General features: G+C 50.4%; 1 long non-coding RNA gene across 1 annotated transcript; it reads left to right on the top strand.

The window, feature by feature from the left end:
- Positions 1-11,652: 11,652 nt before the first annotated feature.
- LOC133088601 (uncharacterized) lies at positions 11,653-17,649 on the top strand. Its single transcript, XR_009700526.1, has 3 exons — positions 11,653-11,847; positions 14,032-14,333; positions 17,572-17,649. It is a non-coding gene; the product is annotated as an uncharacterized LOC133088601 (long non-coding RNA).
- Positions 17,650-19,820: the final 2,171 nt, after the last annotated feature.

A 19,820-nucleotide genomic window follows, 5' to 3' on the forward strand; every position in this document is an offset into this window, starting at 1 on the left:
GCGGCTCTGTTCCTACTTGCTGTGTGGCATTGCCCTTGTCTGTTTGTCTCTGCCTCAAGGCTGTAAGTTGTTCAAGAGCTGCCTCACTCACCATGGCATCTACAGTGCCTGCTGCCAATGGTATTCAGTGAATGCATATCAGAATAATAATGAATGACTCTGCAGAGTGAGAAAACAGGAGAAAAGGGATAGAGAAGAAACGGAAGGGAACTAACATTTTTAGCCCCCCACTATGTGTCAGACATTAGGCTGGTTACTCATGTGTATGATCAGGCTTAGTTCTCCCAAAAGACTGCTGTGTGTTTTATTCTCTCCGTTTTACAGATAAGGAAATGAAGTCTCATAGAGGCCCCGGGACCTGACAGAGATCAGGCAGCTGGAATTGAGCAGCCCAGGACTCAGAGTCCCATTCACAGGTCTTTTCATCCTTCTGGGTTACTTCCAAGTGGCCTAAGGATATTTGGCCAGAGCCTCAGGACCCAGAGGGCAGCCCCTCCCAACCCATCATCTAACCCCATCCCAGCTGTGCAAACAGACTCCAGCTGGAAGGTTCCAAGGAGGGCTGGGGAGAGGGTCTGGCAGGTCTGACAGGTCATCGTGAGATGGGCTTTCCTGAGAAGGCCAAGGTGGCCTAGAATGCATCCTTCTGCAGGCTCGGGGGAGGGCTGACTCCAGGTCCTGTGATCTCAGCCTGCAGGCAGACTCGAAAAATAACTCCACCCACCTCCCTGCTCCAAGTGCAATGAGGACCCTCCCTGGTCAGCTCTGCACAGACTGGACTCTGGGCAAATCCCCAGGTCTTGCAACAAGCCCCAGGTGTACGTGACATCAGAGGTCACATGCCTCCCACTGCGCCAGAGCCACGAGACAGACAGAAGCTGGGAACCCTGCGGGCTTGCTCCCCGGCCCACTGCACATTTCTCTCTAGCCTCTCTCTGCCCCCACAGTCTTACCTTTCTCCTTAGCTTCATCTCCCACTTTCCTCCCTCCAGGGCCCGTGCAAGAGCCGATGTTGTCGTCCTCAGGGCCCTGTCACCAGTTCCGCAACAATCCTAGGCAGGCAGCGAGATCTCCCTGCAAAGAGCACAGGCAGGACACCCACCATCTGACACCCATAGTCAGAACTTCCAGCCTGACATTGCTGAGCTCTCATTTCCTTAATTGAGTGATTTTGTTTTCGAAGGACCAGATAATCCACTTCTTGAAGGCAATGGGCACGAAGATTGATTGTTTCACACTAAGACAAACACACACACCCAGCAGTGGGAGGCACACGCGCTCCCCATCCACCCTTGGCTCTCAGACAAGCCTACGCAGTCTTGCACATACCACCCAGAGAGTGGGGATCCACCCTGCCCAAGGGCTGACACAGCAGAAAGGGAAGCATAACCTCGCCAGGGGATCCCCGCCACCTCTCCCCTGAGGCTGCCCACAAATGCTCCCCTTTGAGACCAGGCCCGTGAGTCAGGGAAGCAGTGTCTGTGGGGGGACTTCCCACGTCAAGAAAACACACCCCATCCCTTCTATGGGTGGAGTACAAGGAAGCAGCCGGGCCAAGACAGGCCCTGGAATTCACAAAAATTTCGTCAACCACTTCTGAGACATTGAATGCTCACCTACTATGTGCTGGACCCTTGGGATGGAGGATGGAGTGGCAAAGGAACCAAAGAGTTTGGAGTCAGAAAACACTGGCCTTGTCACTTCATTACTAACGTCAGACTACAATTCAACAAATGTTTCTTGCATACCAATTGTGTGGGGGGGCCATGTTCACATGAGTTATCTCATTTAGCTCAATTCTCTATGCTGTAAGTGTAAAATCTGGGACCTAGAGAACGGGTCACTTGTTCAAGGTGCACAACCACTGCCTCTACTTGCTCATATGTAAAATGGGTTCATAGCTGTATCCACCTCACAGGAGCATTGTGAGGATAAATGAGTTTATTTATATAATTTTCTTAGAACTGTTCCTGGCACAAAGTAAGTAGTTAATAAATGTTACTAATAGCTGAAGTCCTTGCCATAAATTCTGTTCAAAGGAGCAGCAGAAAATGAATTCTAGTAACTCAAACCTTCTTTTCCCTCTACCATACCAAGCTTCTTTTGCATTGTGTTGGTTTGTAAAGATCTCCAACCAACAGCTACTGGGCATCAACTCTACATAGGGGCAGCTCCAGGTCTGGGGTTCAAAGCCCCCTGGAAAGGGGCCTGCTCTCCTTCCCTCACCCATCTCCCTCCTCTGCCTTGAGCAAAGCCTCTCCTCAGTCACACTGAACAATAACCACTTCTCCATCAAGCTGACCCTGTTCTCCTGCTTCCAGGACTTTGTGCAGATCTAAGACTTTCGATCTTGTTTCCTTAGGCTCTGGAGTTGCAGGAGTTGTACCAGGGGTCCTTCTGCTGAGGGAAAGCTTAAGATCCAGTGATATAAGAAAGATCAGCTGGCTTTCAAATCGGAGCTATGGCACCACATCCCAGCTCTGCCACTTTGGTTGTGCGACCTTGAATGAGTTACTTAACCTCCCTGAACCCAAGTGTTCTTATCTGAAATGTGTGTGTGTAATAATCTTCTGGATTGTATTAAATAAAAGACTGTAGAGAGAGTAGTCCTCCCATCAAGTTGTCAATTCACACACAAACTGCATGAAGAGGTACAGTTTTCTCAATTTTTAATTTTTTTCCATAAGCTTTTCATGAACTTTTATGGCCACTGTATCTTAACCATACTGAAATCCACTTTAAGAAGGCATAAACTTCAACCAAGATATTTGCTCATTTTGAATTTCATCTCAAAGTGGTTCGTGACATCTCAGATCCCAGGGGAGTGACCCCTGAACTTCACTGAGAGTTCTCCTCAGTCTTGTCTTCAGCATGTAGCCGCAACCCCCTCCATTTTTCAAGGCCCATCTCCAAGTCGAATTACAACTGTGGTGTCATCGTCTGTGTATTGTGAGCTCCTTGGGGACAGAGGCTGGGTCTGATTCATCACATGGAGTCTAAGGAAGCATTCAATAAATCTTTGAATGGACCACCATCCATTTCAGCCATCCATCCTCCAGCCATCCAATCATCCACTCTTCAAATGTGAGGTTAAGGACTCTGTCTAATGCAGGGGATTCTACCTTCAAATTGGAGGCTTTCATCCTCCGATTTCTTTGCCCTCTAGCATTCTTTCCCCTCCTGGGATCCTTCCAGCCAGGTCTGTCACTCTCACTGGGATCCTCTGCCTTCCTAGTGCAGCCTCTACCATTCCTAGCCAAGCAGGTCCTCACACCTTCATGCAGGTGGAAGTTGGGGCTGGCACCTCAGAAGGAACAATGTCCCATGGTTCACAGCTGGAGGTCTTTAAGGACATCTGGATGTACCATCAGTTGCTCTGTCAGCCTTTCAAGCCCCAGGGTGCCAAATCTGAGCCTAGGCAGATAAGAAAGCTAGATTTTCATGTGCACATTTGGTGTGGGGTTGGGGGGAGGGGAGGCTGGGGGAGGGCCGGATCTCACTTAGCCCAGAAAGCCCTCCTTATCTAAAAGTCCTTTGAAGTGGGGGAGGTCTCAGAGACTGGCAGCCAGAGGGGAGCCTTTGCTCCACACCCAAGTCCCCAACCATCCCTCAGCTGGAGAGACTGGGTCCAGTCCGGGTGTGACTCTGGGATCTCAGCACTCACAAATCATTCGTTCACTCAGCAAGCACGTCTGACCCTAGCAAGTGCCGGGCTCCATGCTGAAGGCTAAGGAGGCTGAGATGAATCTGACCCACGTGCTTATTTGCAACCACAAATGCTCTCAAATTGTGCCCCGCCCAAGAAGGGATGCAGGCATGGAAATCCAGTGTGCTGGAGTGCTTACAATCCTAGGTCCTGGTCTGGAATGTGGTGCCTATATCTGATGCTTAAACACCCTCTACAACATGGGAGCAAGTGACAAGGTCTCAAGCCCTTGCTCTTATATCTCCCAAGGTGGCGGAAACCATTTCCCTCTCTTTCCTCTTCCCCACCCTGCCGCCAGAGCCCTCCCTTAGAACACCAGAGCCTCTGGCTAACAGACCGTGCTGCCTCCCCCAGAGCTGAATCCTGCCCTTGTGCTTCTCCCACTGGTCCTGACTCTGACCTCTGGGGCTGCCAGAACCTGTCTGGCTGCACCTGTCCCAGGACAGCCCTGGAGAGAATTGGAGGCAGCATCAGGTTCCCACAAAGCTCAGTTCCTAAAGATTGTTTTGCTGCAAGAAGGCCACTGGAGCACCAATGAGCAAGAGGCATGCGACAACTGTGGGCTGGAGCCCAGGAACACGCCAGGTGAGAGAGGATTCACCTCAGGCAGGCTAGAGCCAGGCTAGGACAAACCGGAGGGCCACTGGAAGGGAGAAGCCAGGGGAGTCGTGCTGGGCTTTGGGAGAGGAGAGGCTGCCTTAGCGGACTGACCAGAGGGAGCGCCCCAGCTAATGAGGGAGCCTTAATCCCTCCCTCGGACTAACAGGGGAGAGAAGACCAGTGAAAACAAGAAAAGAGAAAACAGGAGCAGCTTTCCAGCTCCCAGCCGCTTCCTCCTTCCAGCCAGATGTGCTCCCCTCGCTTAGCTCCTCCCTCCTAAAGCATCTATTCTCAGGCTGCAAAGTCCCTGCTTTAGCAGCTGGATGACAAGGGTGGAGCCTCGTTCATCTCTGTCCCACCCCAGCCCCACCCGACCCTGTGCCTCGCCCAGGACCTGCATGTGGCAAAGTCTTGGTAAACATGCACTGAATAAAACATGGCACTGATTTGTGCTGGTTGTAGCTGGTGCAGAAGCTGTATATCTAAGGAGTAGGAGTCAGCCAACTTTAGGGTCCGGAGACCCGGGTCTTACCCTTGGCTCTGCCATGCGCTCTTTTGCTCAAGGGGGACCTTGAGCAGATCTTTTTTCTTTCATGGGACTCAGTGTCTCCATCTAGGAGGACCACATAAGACAACTCCGAGACCCACTAAGCCTAAAATGCCCCATGGTAGTTCAGGATGCCCCCTTCACATTTATTTGATGCAGCCTATGTCCTCTTCAGGGACACCTGAGAAGACCGCATCTCCTTTCTCCCAGGGCACTTCCATGCCCCCACCAGACTATTTCTGAACCCTGGGAACCAAAGGAGGAATGTGTCCAGCTGTGAGCTTGGCCAAATCAAGCCAAGTCACCTCTGCTATTTAAAACCTCTGCCTGTGCAGAGCAGTCTGTTGAGGCTGGGAGAAGAAGCAAATCCCTACTCATTTAGGAGTCCACTTTGTGGTGACTCTAAATTCCCCAGGATTAAGAGATCTCCAACACCAGCTTCCCACTGTCCTTTTCTCTAATGCTCCCCTGAGGCCACTTGGCTGATTGGAATGTTCAGCTCACCCCCTCCGTGGCCAGGCAGGATAAGCGCCCTCACTGGGGACACTCTGCTGGCTGTAGTGTTTCCCAGAACTAATCCATGCTGACAGTCCCTGGACCTGGCATTTCCAAGGGGTCAAGTTCGGCAGTTCAGAAAGCCTGGATCCACCAGGGATCGGAGGATGAAGTAGGCCAAGACTAGAGCCAGTTGAGGATGGATGGTGGGCTCCCGTGTCTCAAGCTTTTGGGTCCTAGCATGTTCAAGCCCAAAGAGATCGTCAGGATGATGTTTCAGGTGCCCCCATTGTACAAACGGAAAAGTGAGGCTCAGAGAGGGCAGAGCACTTACCAAAGTCACACCACATGTTTGTAGTGAGGTGAGGACTCAGATACATGATTCAGGTGTTCATTTACCCCACAATCTTTTTTTTTTTAAACCATCTTCCAAGTTCCAAGACTGGATGCTTGGAATACTGAGATAAATTCGTATTCATTTAACAAACACTTATATAAAACGAACTATGTGCCGGCCACTGTTCTAAGCACTTTATAAATATGATCTCATTTAATCCTCCTAAGAACCCTGAAGGTAGGTTTTACTATCCCCAATTTACAGATGAGAAGGCTAAGACGCCAGTAGATGAAATAACTTTTCCAGGGCCTCAAAGGTACTAAAATGTGACTACTTTAAGTTTGAACCCAGGTCTGTCCTGTACTCCTTCCTCTACTCCGTGTTGCTCGGTGAGAGAAGCTAAGTCCAAGTAACTTGCAGTGCTGGCAGCAGGGGATCCGGGCCCCAGGGCAGAGGGGTCCGGGCAGGCAAGCTCTGAGGGCAGCAGGTTCACACGCTGGGGACCGCGCTGCGCATCTCCAGGGAAGCCCATTCGCTTTGCCTTCGATGTGAAGTGTGCCGCCAGCGTTGTGCGATGCAGCAGCAGCCCGGCCCTCACCTGCACTGGCGACTGTCAGCCAGGTGTGGGCCTCCGCAGTTCAGCCAGCGCTGCTGTTCTCGGGGTAAGGACTCCTGGGCCCAGAATGGAGGCCTTGCCAGCCCCAGAGGTAATGTGCGCCAGCTGCCACCGCAGCCCCCGCCAGTTCTGCGAGATCACGGCGGGGGCAGCCTCAGGGTCATACGTCTAGACAGTCAGACTGAGAATGGGGCTCGGCATCTTGGAAGAAGTTTCCTGAATTCCTTCCACCTTCGGGAATGGAAACTGAGCTAACAGCGAATTTGTTCTAATTACAGGGAAATAAGGAGAATTGAACAAGGTTCAAGGTTGAACTCTTCTGTCGGGTTTCTCCAGCACTCTCCTCTTGTTCTTCTCTCCAGTGAGAGACCCCAGATCACCGGCTCCAGGCCAGCTCCTGGCTGGACACCGGGCACAGACAGGGTTAGATGGCGCACCGGCCACCGGGAGAGCACCTCTGGTCCAGCAGTAAACAGTGGACTATCACAAGGAAGCTCGAGGGTGGAGGGGGTGGAGGGGGTGGAGGAGGGCAGGAGAGCACAGGCTCCCAGAAGCCCAGCCCCGAGGTCAGCGGAGGCTCCCGGACAAAGTGGACGCTGAGGTCCTCCTCCCTCCCTTCTGCCCACACCGCAGGGCCCAGTTGAAATGCCACCTCCTTCAGGATTTTCTCAGGACACACTGATGGGCACTCATTCAACAGATGCTGATTGAGGGTAGAAGGGTGAGCCAGAGACCAGCTGCCACTCATGGAGTTTAAGGCTGCTCCCTTCCAAGAGGGGTCTTTGCACACCTTTCACCCAGCAGACCATCTCAGAGGGGGTGTGTGTGTGTGTGTATCTTCTTGCTCTTTAGCATTTCCCAAGTCTCTTCCAAGAAGTAGCATGACTAAGAACCTAGCCTCTGGAATCAGACATTTGCATTGGAATCCTGAGTCCGTCCCCGTGTAACCTTGAGCAAACTACTCAGCCTCTTTGAGTCTCAGTTCTATTTGTCTAAATTTGTACAATAGTTACCTGAGAAGGCGATGTGGATTAAATAAAGTAATTCATGGTACCTGCTTAAGCTAGCGCTTGGCTGTTAGTGTTGTTATGAACAAGGATAGTCTCTACTGCCAGTCCCAGTGGCCCACAGTGTGTCAGAGAGCCCCTGCGCTTAGTAGGTACTTTGCAAATGCCTGGTGCTTGACTGCTCTTTGGCAGAGAATGGAGGGTAGATATATGTGGCCTTTTAAAGTATGGTAAAGTATACATAACATTAAATTTGCCATATTAACTATTTTTAAGTGTACAATTCAATGGCATTAGGTGCATTCACAATGTCATGCAACCATCACAAATATCCATCTTTAGAACTTTTTCATCATCCCAAACAGAAATTCTGTACCCATTACAAGTCTGTACCCATGACTCTCCCTTTCTTCCCTCCCCCCAGCTCCTAGTAGACTCTATTCTACTTTCTGTCTCTATGAATTTGCCTAGTCTAGGTACCTCATATAAGTGGAATCACACGGTATTTGTCCTTTTGCATCTGACTTCACTTAGCATTCTGTTTTCAAGGTTCATTATGTTGTAGCATGTGTCAGAATTTTGTTCCTTTCTAAGGCTGAATAATATGTACGGATGTATCACATTTTGTTTATCCATTCATCTGCTGATGGACATTTGGGTTGCTTCTACCTTTTGGCTATTGTGAAGAGTGCTGCAATGAGCATTGGTATACAAGTGTTCAAGTCTCTGCTTTCAATTCTTTGGGTCTATTCTGACAAGTGGAATTACTGGATCATACAGTTAACTGTACATTTAATTTTTTGAGGAACCACCATACTGTTTTCCACAGCAGCTGCACCATTTTACATTCCCACCAGCAATGCCATATGGTCTTGAAGGAGGAGTTAAAAGGGTGTGAGATGGACTCCCAGGGTGCCTGGCACCCTCCTGTGGAGACTTTCCTCCAAGCATTGGAAGCAGAGTGGTGACAAACCGGGGCAAGCCCAGAGGAGGTGCTTCAAGCGTGGAGGGAACTGGAACTACACGGAGAAGGGGTAGAAGGGCCCAGAGTCTGACGTCTGGTGAGAAGGCCCTGGAGGTGTGACGGCTGCCGTTGTGTGTCCACTGTACTGTCCGGGGGGCAGACAGAAGTCCAGTCAAGGTGTTCCAGGGAGACTAGAGCCACCTCAATATGAGGAAAGCTTTCCGAGAGTCAGAGCCTTCCAGCATGTGAGTGGGGAGCTCTCCATCCCTGGAGGCATTCAAGGAGTCACTGAGGTCCCTTTGAACGGGAGGCTGAAGGACGTTGGAGGTCAGGCTGAGAGCCTCTGTGAGCCTGTAGGGCAGTGTGTTCTGAACATCTGTGGTTTTAAAACTCTGTGGCTGGATCCCATTTGAGCCCATTTGTTGGCAAAGTCTCTATAATTTGCTGTTCACGCCCATCCAGTTAGTTCTGCCCCAGCCTCTCCGAGGCCCCGTATTGGCACAGACATTGCTCAGTCCCAGCAGGGGTGAGTTTCATTTCCATTCTCTGATGAGGATATTATGTGACGCCCTAAGTTCCTAAGTTCCTGTGGCTCCTGTCTACCTTTTCAATTAGAAATAATACCGTGTGCGTGCAAAGCAAGGCTGCAGGGAAACAGTGCAAAGGTGAGCAAGGGAAAAGGGCTCTCCTGTCTGGCCTTCAAGAGCTCCACACAGACCTACTAGAGAATGGACTTGAGGATATGGGGAGGGGGAAGGGTAAGCTGTGACAAAGTGAGAGAGTGGCATGGACATATATACACTACCAAACGTAAAATAGCTAGCTAGTGGGAAGCAGCCACATAGCACAGGGAGATCAGCTCGGTGGTTTGTGACCACCTAGAGGGGTGGGATAGGGAGGGTGGAAGGGAGGGAGACGCAAGAGGGAAGAGATATGGGAACATATGTATATGTATAACTGATTCACTTTGTTATAAAGCAGAAACTAACACACCATTGTAAAGCAATTATACTCCAATAAAGATGTTAAAAAAAAAAGAAAAAATAAAAGAGCTCCAGAGTCTGCCCCACTCCCCCGCCCCAAGCCTCTCACCTGGGCACAGAGCTGACCTTGCCTCCTTCTCTGCTCAGCACTCAGCCTCCCTGCCCCAGCCATGCTCTCCCCTGCCCTCCTCTCTCCTTCCGACCGTTCAGCTTATGCTCCTGGTAGGACCCACTTCCTGGGACACCACCTCTGAATCTCTCTGCCTACATAAATCCTGCCGTCTTTTTATGGCTCATCCAGGTTTCCCTTCCTATAGAAAGCCCACAAAGATCTCCTTCTTCCGTAAGGCTCTGTCTGCCAGGGCTCTGCTTAAGGCAGTCCTTCACAGATGTTTATTATTAATCGCCCACTCAGCACCTGGACTGTTTTATATGCTGGGGATACATCACTAAAGACAAGAACAGCTCTGCTATCATGGAGCTTCTACTGCAGCAGGAGACACAGAAAACAAACACAGAAATACATAAAGTCACTTAATATAGGGATGATTGCTGCAAAGACAATAAACGGGAGATATAAGGGAGGCTACTTTGGATAGAATGGTCAGGGAAGACCCCTCTCAGAAGTGATATTTGAGCTAAGACCCAAATTATGAAAACAGCCCACCGTGAGAGAGGAGCTGGGGTGGGGGAGCCTTCCAGGGACATAGGAAGGCAAAGGTTCCTGAATAACCTTGGTTGTTCAAGGAACAAGAAGGTGGTCACTGTGGCTGGAACATGTGGCTGGAAAAGGTGGAGAATGGATGACATGGCAGTGGAGAGACAGGCAGGGGAGATGATGTCAACCATGGTACGGATTGCAACGGGCAACCATTGAGGGTCTTAAGCACAGAAGTGATTTGATCTGATTTATGATGTATGAAAGATCACCCTGGCTGCTGCAGAGAGAACAGCCTGTGGTGGGAAAAGACTGGAAGCAGGGAGACCAGTTAGGACCCTACCGGAGTAGACCAGGCAAGGGCTGATGGTGGCTTGGAGCTGGGAGTTGGCAGTGCAGATAGTGAAAAGAGTCAGGTATGAGATATATTTTGAAGGTACAACTGCCTGGGGATTGGGAGAGGGAAGGCCTGATGGAGAAGTGTCACTTTCTTTGTTGGGTTGTTGGGTTAGAGAGAAGGATGAGGAGTCCTCCAGATAAAGAAAGAGAAAAGAGCACTCCAGGCAGTATTTTAAAAAGATTCAGAGGCAAAAAAGGGGATGGTGCTTTCCGAATGATGGCTGTGAATGGTATGTACTGAATTTTCAAAGATGACACGTGACGAAAAGGACAGATAAGTCCATAAGGGTCTTGAGCATTGTGGGAAGGGCTTAGGCTCCACTTCTTGTAGGCAATAGGGAGCTATTGAAGGTGCTAGCACATAAGAGTTGCTCAATATACATTTACATAAGGACCCCCAGTACTACCCCAAGTAGGCGACCCAGTACTGATGTGTGGAAGTTGCTTTCACAGATATTTACTGGGACCCTGTAGAAACAGTGTGGTGTTTGGCAACTGTAGATTCTTGTCTCCCCATGCCAAAGGCAACTTGTGCCCAAGTTGAGCTCTGTTCCAGGATGTAGTCTGCCTGTGAGTTCTATGGGCATCCAGATTCCTGGAGGACAGAGCCAGGTGGCCAGAGGCTGGAAGACAAGCGTCTGGCTATACATCCCAACCAGCCTTCACTGTCCTTATACACCTCAGCAGCCCGTGCCCAGCATTATCCACAGATGGGACAAGCACAATCCATGTGCCTGTGACATTTATACCAGCCAGTACAGAGAGAAGATTCTGGACACAATTCCTCCCAGACGTTCATTTATCACTCTAGCCTTCCCAAGATTTTAGAGAGACAACGATGTGTTCCCTGCAGCCACGGCTCAGTCTCCAAGAAGTTGTTGGACACTAGGTCAACGCCTTGCTCTGGGTCTCAGTTCCCCTGTCCTGAAAGTGAAAAGATTGCACTTAGTGACCCAAGGTGTTCTCCAGCTCTGGCACCCTCTGTTTACTTTGTTACCTTCCTGCTCACAACCCATTTGCATGTCTGCTCTTCATTCAGGGGAACAAAGCCACAGTGTTTGGATGGAGCCTGGTTCATGGTCGATCTCAGTCCCAGGGGCCGAGAGGCCCAGTTGGATTCCACTGAAGGGAAAGCAGAATCCTGTAAGGTCTGCCTTGCCCATGCCTTCTGGAAAGTGCTTGCAAAGCCTGAATTCCCAGCCCACATGCTGGAGCAAACCGTCCTCCCTTTGAAACCTAAGAAAGTTGCAGGAACAGCCATTTACCTGTCACATGGTTTTTGTAATTTCCCTGGCACCTTCGCTAATCATTGAAGCGGGTGTTGGTGGGTGGAGGGTGAGCTCCGGGTCAGACGCAGACGTGCTGGACCACGGCTGGTTTGGAGGAAGAGAATTGGAGCCGAGATCTTACAGGGCCCTCCTGAGGGTGTCCAGCCACAAGAGTCTGCTTATGAATACCTGGGGGTCCTGCTGAAGTCCAGGAAGCAAGCTGAGTCACAGGAGATGAAGCAGACGATGCCTTGGAAAGCCGAGTCAGTGAGTATCTGTGAGGCCAGCCCGTCGGGTGTAAGGAAGGGTGGAGGATTGTGGCGGGGTTAAAAGATGCTGAGCGTCTCAGAACTGGACGGGGATGCAAAGCACCTGATAGGTCTGCATACTCTTGAAAATTATACTTCTTCACCCCTTCTCTCAGCAGAGATTATGATGTGGGCCGTGCCAGGCACTAGGGGTACAGTATAGGACACCCACCCCGTCCTTCCCTGCCCGGAAAGATGGACTGACAGGAGATGTGCCTTGTGGTTCCAACTGTAGACACTCAGAAAGGGACATAAGCATGGCCTCAGGTGATGACCAAGAAGGCTTCCTGGAGGTGGTGACATGCCAGACAAACTAGGAAAGGCACAAAGGGAAATAATGGCTCCATAGGACTAGTGAAAAAAGCTTGGACTTTGAACCAAATGGACCTAGTTTCAAGCTGACTCTCTGTGTCTTTGTTTTCTCATCAGTAAAATGGAAACTGTAATGATACTTTAGGAGATTAAATGAGTTCAGGAGGAAATATGCCTGGTTCAAAGTGGCGTCTCCTGAAATGGTTGGTTGGTGGAGGTCAGGGCTCGGGGGTGATACAGAGTCTGGGGGAGAAAATCTCCAGTACTGCTTCCTCCTCAGGTTTGAGTGAACTCCTCCCACCCACCCCTGTGGCCAAGGTCAGGGTAGGTAGGCTCCGGGCCAGCACCCCGGGTCCTGGTGGCCTGCTTGCCCTGAGCTTCCTGACGGTAACAGTATAACAGGCTTCAGCGGGCCCAGTGAATTTCCACAAGCCAGGAGGGCCCCACTCTGAGGCTCACACCTCTGGAACTTGAGATGTTGGCCAAGTTCAGGCTGTGGGAGGAGAAGGCAAGTGCTGTGTCGGCTGGATTTGGTGGGGAAATGGGCCTCCAGGGTGGAAAAGAAAAATAAAGAAAAGGATTCCCGCTGGAGCTTGCTTGCAGAGAGATGCAGTTCTAAAGGTTCCCCCTCCTGCCTCCCCTGCCCCAGGCCTTTGCTGGAGAACTAGCTTCAGAGTCTGGCCCAGCAAAGACAGCTTCCTCCAGGAAGCCTGCTTGGATGGCCCGGTCCCTTCTGAGCTCTCACTCCTCCGACCCGGTGAATTCAAGTGTGGTTTCACCCTCACAGGCCGAGTACTTGCCACACAACCTATTTGGTACAGTTCATATTTGACTCAAATGCTAAGCTTCCACCAGAAAAGCAAAAAAGAGAGGAGAAAATTCACATTTATTGAGCCCCTACTGTATACCTCCCCCTGGGCAGTGCATCTTTCATATGTCACCTCACTTAAACATTCCAACAGCCCTCCAAGCTAAGGACCACTCTCCATTTTACAGATGAAGAGACTGAGGTTCAAAGAGGTGTGAGTCCCAGGACGGGGAACCCAAGTCCACTGGACTCGGAAGCTTATTTAACTCTTCTATACCAAAGCAAGGTCCTCTGTGGGAAAAGTATACACCGTGTGGTGAAAGGAGTTTGGAAAATGTTGCTTGTTAAGCATCCCTCTTGAGTCTTCCAACCCACCTCCACTAGTATATTCAAGGCTCTGAGAGGTCCTACAGAGAAGAAACCTGACTTACTTCACCTGGTCCAGCATTCCCCAAGGGACACCTCAGTCACATTATAGCTGCTAACATTCCCTGAGGCCCATGGGCACACGCTTTGGGACGTGCTGTCTAGAACGCAAATACCGCCAAAGCAGGCGTGCTCAGGGGCGAGCTCTCTGAAGAACTCAAGGTGGGCAGCGAAGGCTGAATTAGACCTGGGGGTGGGGTGGGGGATGAAGAACGGCATGGTTGGTGGGGGTGAGCATCACGAGGGTTTGGACACGGAGGCCACAGCCCCAGCTGAAACCCAGCATCCTAAATACCTGAACTGGTAACATCTTTGACAACAGAAGTTTGTCTTTAAAGCCGGAAGCACAGGGTGACACTAGTCACGCTCTCAGCTATTGCAAGCAGAAGGCAGCAGTTGGAATTAGTACAAGTCTGTCTCTGTTGCCTAAGGAAACAGGCAAAATGCAGCCCTAGGGACTCCAGTTAGACTTCAGTCAGGCCATCAGTAGAAGATCTAACTAGTCCCCTAAAATCACATGCATGAGCCTGCCACACCGCTTTGCTCACGTTCCCCATGCTGAGCTGCCCTCTTTCCTGTTTATTTCCATCTTGCCAGTGTCCACGAGGCAGTGCATCTGTCAAGAAGACTTTGAGGACTCCACACTCTCTGCCTTCTCTGGAATCAGGAAGTCCCGACGCATTTCCCCTCCCGAAGGAGATGCTGGAGACTTCAGTGGCTTCTGATCAACATCCGGACCTGGAATCTTAGTACCGAGATTAGGCAAAGAAGTGGTCCTGCCAAATTCTGCCCAGGACTGATAGCACCTGGAGTACTCTCTGGCTGGCCACCGCACCGCCATAAACACTGGTGTGTCCACGTGTTCATAGCCCAAGTGGGAGGCCCCTGGAAACTGTCAGGTGAGGCGCAGGTGAAGGAAAGAGGTTGGGGGACATTTATAGATGGGAGTGCAATCAAAATCTTCAAGTAATACCTCACGCTTGTCTAGAGCAGCACTTCTCCAGATGTGTCCCTGAACCAGCAGCATCAGTATCACTTGGGAATAAGTCAGAAATGCAAATTCTTGCATGCCACCCCTTGCAGACCAACTGAGTCAGGAGCCCAGAATGGAGCCCAGTCAAGAGTTTTTTTTTTGTTTTTTTTTAAATTTATTTATTATTTTTTTAATTTATTATTTATTTTTGGCTGTGTTGGGTCTTCGTTTCTGTGCGAGGGCTTTCTCTAGTTGCGGCAAGCGGGGGCCACTCTTCATCGCGGTGCGCGGGCCTCTCACTATCGCGGCCTCTCTTGTTACGGAGCACAGGCTCCAGCCGCGCAGGCTCAGTAGTTGTGGCTCATGGGCCTAGTTGCTCCGCGGCATGTGGGATCTTCCCAGACCAGGCCTCGAACCCGTGTCCCCTGCATTGGCAGGCAGATTCTCAACCACTGCGCCACCAGGGAAGCCCCCAGTCAAGAATTTTAAAAAGGCCTCCTGGTGATGCTGAAGCATGCTAAAATTTGAGAATCACTGACCTGCAATTATTCCTGTTATAAGAATTGCTCCTTGGAAGAAATAGTGTTATTCTTCCCTGTTGTGGAAAGTGACTCATAGAGGACATTAGTTCCATCCGAGGACCCACAGCGGATACGCTGCAGAGCCAGAGCTCCCAGTCCCAGGCATTTTCAAGCTTCCTGGCAGCAGGACAGAGCTGTGTGCCCAAGGTACTAAGGGAGCTGCTTGCCTTGGCCCCAGAGAAAGCCTTAATTGGCTCATTAATAGCTGTGATTAGAGAGAATGGAGAAGCCTTTATCTTTGAAGTCCTCGGGCTGTGATAGAAGCTCATGCAGGGAGCTTGCTGTGGCTAATTAAAGCTGAGCTGTGTTTCCTGTCAAGAGCCCAGAGTGTTAATGGCTTCAAGCGAGAAAAATTAAGCTTCCATTTCCATTCAGGGGTAATGGATAGAACCAGCAGAATGCAGAGGAGAATAAAGGGCCTTGTAAAGGCACAGAGCCCCTGGGCTCTTCTGCAGTTTGTATCCAAAGAGAAACTGCTGGCTTTGGGGGCCTGGGGGGTCCCCGATTCCCACAGTGACAACCTTAGGTCTGTCATCATCTTCATTCTTTTGTTTTATGATTTTTGAGCACTTCAACCTCTGGCCTCTGGTGGTACCTGCTCAGGTGTGTGTGAATTAGAAGTGGTGAGGAAGGGCTAGGTAACAGTCCTGGTGGTAACAGGATCTCAAGGATTGTGAAGGTTCTGGTCCCAAAGGTCATATCCATTGCAGGCTCCCAGTGCTATAACTACAACTACTAAATCAGCCACCTTACTAAGTGCCAGATACAAGTTGATAGTGTTTTACATGATCTCATATGATGCCCTCAGTAATCCCGCAGAAGACGTACCAGGCACAGGTACATTAGGTAATTGACTAGCCCAAAGACAGAGCTGATTCAAAATCACTTGTTCTTAACCAGTAAGATAACCACACCTTCTCTATCCTTGAACTTCCTTTCTTGGGGCTCAGGGTCATTTCAAGCTGGGAGTGCTAATGCTACCCCACCTTGCACCTGATGAGAGGACCTGGGACCCCTCATCCCTTCATCTCCTTCTCTCCACTACCCCTTCCACTTCAGGGGAGCTGACTGAGGGCAGAACCTTTCCTGAGGACACCTTGTGGTTGGGTTAAGAGGTCAAACTATACCCCAGCTGGTGGATATAAGCACAGAGCCGATATTTCTGGACCAGAAATCAAGACACGTGATATCGGGAATGGCCTATTCTTATTTGATTAATTAATTTTCTCTGAAAAGTTTGATCAAAGCAATTACATCATAAAAAAGTCTGTGAGCACATATAGCCTTTAGTGAAACTACTATTACGTAAATATGTGTATAAAAACCAGCCCCAAACTGATATTTCAAATAAGACCCAGGTAGTTTAAATAAGAACTATCCCAGGACACCCAGCAGGTGGTAAATGTGGGTCTCCAGGAGCCCATCTTTGTATCTCCAAGAAGCCAAAGCCTTTCCGTTCTGCAAGGCCGAAGTCAATTCCCCCTCGTCCAGGGAGCTGCCCCCTGCCCCCCACTCTAACCCTCCTCTCCAGAAGAGGTTGCTCCCACCCCCCTCAATTCCCTGACACTGTCTCTTTAATGGCCTGTTTCAAAGTTAAATTTGGGCCTGCCCATTCCCAGCCCCACACCAGTTCTGAGGACCCCACCAGGGCCCAGGCTCAGTGAGTGAATGAATTAATGACCATCGGACGGAGATGGGCTAGAATCAACCTCTTGCTCCCTGTATCCCCCAAGTATCTTTCTCACGTCCTTCAGCGTACCCAGTGATTACAGGTCTCCCTTTCTGCCTCCCAAAGAAGTGGTAAGCATATCCAGGGCAGGGACTCGGCCTGACTTGCCTCTTTATCCTCAATGCTGAGGATGCAGCATCGGGGAACGGTGCCCGAGAGACGAGAGACGTAAGAAAGGGCTTCTTGAAAGAATGAATGATCAAGAGAACAAAGAACTTGCATCTAAACAAATTGCCTCAGAAATGTTCCTTCCTTGGCAGAGAGAGGGTTAACCTGTAGGTGTGAGCCTACCCCTCCCCAGTCCAGCCCCTCTCCCCAGAAACCTAAATCAAATTAGAAGGGGGCCTAGGCCAGAGGGTAGAGCTGGGGCAGGGCCAAGCTGGGAGTCCTGGCAGGGCAGCGGGGACAGGGCCAATGACCAATGTGACTTAGGATGGATGCTGTGGGGGGGGGGGGGTCCCCAGCTCTGCCACCTGCTCCACAGCTCACAGCTCACCTTGGTGTGCTAGGTTCCTCCGAGGTCCGTATGGCCTGGCCATGAAGGTCAGTATGGTAGGGAGGAAAAAACACACAGAGAAGCCCTGGTTCCTTCCCTGATGTTGCTGTCCCCTCCCCATGCCCCCACCCCATGAAATAAGGCAATAATAATAGGGATGGCAGCTCCAGGGTGTGGTTGACATATGGAGCACAATGGTCAATGGGATGGGCAATGGGAATCGCTATGGGTACTGCCAGGTGGCGCCTTGCCCATAATGGCTTCCATAAAGCCAGAAAGAGGTGTTGGATGTGGAGAGGAAAACAACCAAGCCGTGCTCTCCTGCCCTCGCCACCTGGCTTTCTTCCTCCTCCTGCAGTTGATGGAAGCAGCCCAGTGCAGCAAAAGAGAAGGGGCTCTCACCATTAACAGGGACCACGTGATACTCACTTCCCGAGACTCGCTCCCCACCAGTCCCTGGGCTGGTAGACATGTGCACACGCATTACTTCATCAGTTTTCACAGCCAATCTTCAGAGACGGGATTAACTCCATGGAAAAGATGGGAAAAATTGAGACCAGGGAGACACAAAGACGTAAAGCCATGTGCAACCAGTTGGTCTCAAATTTCAAGGCTGAGCAGACTTGAAACCCGGGACTTACTGACTCCACAGTCTCAAGCTGCCTCCCCCAAACCACGGACATCCATTCTGGCTCCATCTTGGCCATGCACTTGTCCTGTTTCGTTGGGCAAGTGCTTCCTGCTGCGCCTGCTGAAGCCCTACCCACCCTTCACATGCCCCTTCTCTCTAAGACCACCTTGAACTGTGACGATATTTCTGCTACAGTTGAAATCAGGATAGCAGCATGGGTTGAAATCTGCTTTCTGCTGGAAAGGGTTGCATGGAAAGGGCCTCTCCTCCCGGACTGGGATCTTTGGGGAAACAGAGCCTGTATTCTACTCAGCAATATGCTCCTCTACACCACCCAGACACACAGCCTAGTTCAGAGTCTTGTGTGAAAGAGGGACACAGAAAAGACGTATCTCACTAGATGCTGGATGAGATGGACTAAATCAATGGTTCAAAAAGGCCAGGGTGTACGCCCAACACAACCCACCTGCCCCCATTATCTCTCTGACCTCATCTCCTACCTTCCAGCAACACTGACTTTGTTGTTCTTCCTTTAAGACAAGTCAGCCCTGCCTCAGGGCCTTTGCACCTGCTGTTTTCTCCACCTGGAGGGGTATTTCTCCAGATTTTCCCACGTTTTCCTCCCTCAGGTCTTCTCTTTAAAACACTATTTAAGTTTGTGCCACCTTCCTCCCTCAGCATTCTCTGACTCCCTTTTCTGCTTTCTTTTTCTCCATTGCGTTTATCAGCGTCTTACATTTTTAAGAAATGCTAGGCTGCTCAGCTAGCTACCTTAGAATTCGCAGGCCAGCTAAGTCTGGATCTCAAGGGTGTGGACCATTTGTATCGTATAAAATCTCTCTAGGTGTTTCTGATGCACAGGCAGGGTTAGGAACAGCTGTTTAAAAAAATAAAACACATACTGGAACAAACTAAGGTCCTCCCCTCCCCAGCTGGGACATGGTTTGAGTTGACCAAGCCTCAGCCTTAATTCTGGCCTTTATTCTACCCCTGCCCTCCACCGAGCATCCATCCTCCCTCAGGCTACATGGAATTCTGCTGGTCTCTGATCACAGCATCCCTTTGGTATTTCCGTTCAGCTTTGTTCATGCTCTCTCCCCTCTAACTCTCCCCTCCAGGGCTTTGAACTTACTCTCCAAGTTGCTGCTGATGCCACCTTCTCTTGGGCAGCCTGTCTGCCCCCTCCACCACCCCCACCCCTGCCAAGTCAGAGTCCCTAATGCCCTCCTCTGCGTTCAGAGGAGTGCGGACATATCTTTGGTAAAGGACTCATCACACTATCTTGTCATCAATGTTTCCAATGCGCGTCCTTCCCTGTAGACCGTGACTTTGAAGAAGGCAGCAGTGGAGCCCAATTCGTCGATATTCCCAGTGCCCAGCACAGCACCCAGCACATGGTGGGTGCTTCCTAAACACTGAGCATGTGAGTAGATGCACTAGTAACTGCATGGCTGGTTAAGCGCATGTGTGCTTGGCAAAATCACAGGTTGTAGAGTTGTTATAACTTGTCTTCAAACATGACCCACCATTTTCCAGCCTCATCTCAGCACAGCTGACCACAGATTGCTTCCAGCTCAAGTCTGCTCTTAAGACAGATCCTGACAAGCAACCTCCTACCCACCTGTCGGTGAGCCACCCAGCTTAGCTGGGAAGCCCTCTCTTCCTAGAGGGCCTTGCTCTGTTTCCAGGTGTATCCAAGCTTTCTGCCACAAAGGTTCCGGACATAGAAAGCCCTTGGGACATCTTGCGTTCATGGGAAGGAATATCTCTTACCTCCCCCGAGTCAGGTGAAGGCACTCAGCCCTCCGCTCCACAGGATATAATGAGATTTATCCCTGATGGTGCTCCAAGCAGAAAGGAAAGACGTCTCACACACACACACGCACACGCACACACACACACAGACACACAAGCAACAGGACCGCTCTACACTTTGGCATGAACTATCAGAGATCATTGGGTACAACCTCTTAACT

The sequence above is a fragment of the Eubalaena glacialis genome, chromosome 3 (assembly GCF_028564815.1).
Source record: "Eubalaena glacialis isolate mEubGla1 chromosome 3, mEubGla1.1.hap2.+ XY, whole genome shotgun sequence".
In the NCBI taxonomy this organism is placed as follows: domain Eukaryota; kingdom Metazoa; phylum Chordata; class Mammalia; order Artiodactyla; family Balaenidae; genus Eubalaena; species Eubalaena glacialis.